Source organism: Canis lupus, chromosome 12, assembly GCF_003254725.2.
Source record: "Canis lupus dingo isolate Sandy chromosome 12, ASM325472v2, whole genome shotgun sequence".
In the NCBI taxonomy this organism is placed as follows: Eukaryota; Metazoa; Chordata; class Mammalia; order Carnivora; family Canidae; genus Canis; species Canis lupus.
Genome location: NC_064254.1, coordinates 19,105,403 through 19,106,790, shown reverse-complemented (window position 1 = coordinate 19,106,790; position 1,388 = coordinate 19,105,403). Strand labels below are relative to the sequence as shown.

Here is a 1,388-nt window from a genome sequence, read left to right as displayed (position 1 = left end):
TGAATGGTGTATGTAGATAAGAACCTCAAAACTGATGGGGTGGCATTTAAACTCCTCTCAAAAGAATTCTAGGCTTGAAATTAAGTCTAAACTAAAAATTTTGAGAATAAATCTTGTCCTTAAAAATTATTAACTATGTGACCTTAGGCAAGTTATCTAACCTTACTGATCCTCATCATCCACACAGATGTGTGTATGGTGAGTGCATATATCCAAATGGGAAAGGAGCTTTGCGCAGTGGCAGTATCGTAGCCAATGAGGTTTATCCGAGGCGCGATTATTGCTAATTGAAAACTTTTCCCAAATGGGAAAGGAGACCAAATAGTATGTATTTTCTAGAACTTTGTGAGTACCAGATGAAATGTGTGCTCAAAGAATGATATCGTACTATATATAAAGTAGAATTTGTCAATTTGCTGTATTAAATATAAATTTGTGAAACATTTACTATTAGCTAAACCATGATTCTCAAAGTATGAACCAGAGACCCTTAAAAAATGTTCCAAAAGAAACTTTTTGAGTATTGACAAAGTCACACATTTTTATAATAATACCAAGACGCTTTTAAAAAAATTTTTCTTTCTCTCCCAAGTATATAGCACAATTTTCAGGAATCTGCACAACATGTGATATCCACCAGTTGAGTGCAGGATTAGACATTAAAAGAGATTTGCAAGTTAAAAGAGTCCTGAGAGAAACAAGTTTGAGAACTGCCATGCTAACATATGTTAGTTCACTTTAGGTAGATGTGTCCCGAGATGAATCTGTGTGTGGTGTTGGAATTATTCTGCTAAGAACCTCAACTTTGTATCTCACAGAGGTGAAGCCGCAACCTTTAATGCATGCTCTTCATTAAAGCATTATGAAGTGAGCTAGAGTTAGGGAATTTAAAATCCCATTATTAGATGGTGTTATTAGTTATAAAAATGAAGTCTGGGGTTAGAATATGCATCATGGTTATATCTATCATGGATATACAAAACTGTGAATTTATTTTCTTTCTTTAAACTCATCAGCAGTTTGCTGAGGACCTACAGTGTGCCAAGCACTATACTAGAATTTGCACAAATAGTCTCTTATTTGATCCTCAGAACCCTTTGATACACTTGTCATTACTGGCCCCTGTCATTACATGGCTTACTAGAAAGACACAGAATGCAGTAGGGAAGGTGTAGACTCTTGGAGCCTGACCATCTGATTATATTTTATTTTATTTTATTTTATTTTATTTTACTTTATTATTTTATTTTATTTTATTTTATTTTATTTTATTTTTTTCAGGAGGACCATCTGATTTTAAATCTCAGCTCTGCCACCCACTAGCTGTGTGACCTCAGGGAGGGCACTTAACTTCTCTGTGTTTCATTTTCCTTGTCCATAAAAGGGGT

The 1,388-nt window shown here is 34.4% G+C and overlaps 1 non-coding gene across 1 annotated transcript; it reads left to right on the top strand.

Moving 5' to 3' along the window:
- The first annotated feature begins 226 nt into the window (after positions 1–226).
- Positions 227–374, top strand: LOC125752313 (U4 spliceosomal RNA). The gene has a single exon (XR_007401513.1). It is a non-coding gene; the product is annotated as a U4 spliceosomal RNA (small nuclear RNA).
- Positions 375–1,388: the final 1,014 nt, after the last annotated feature.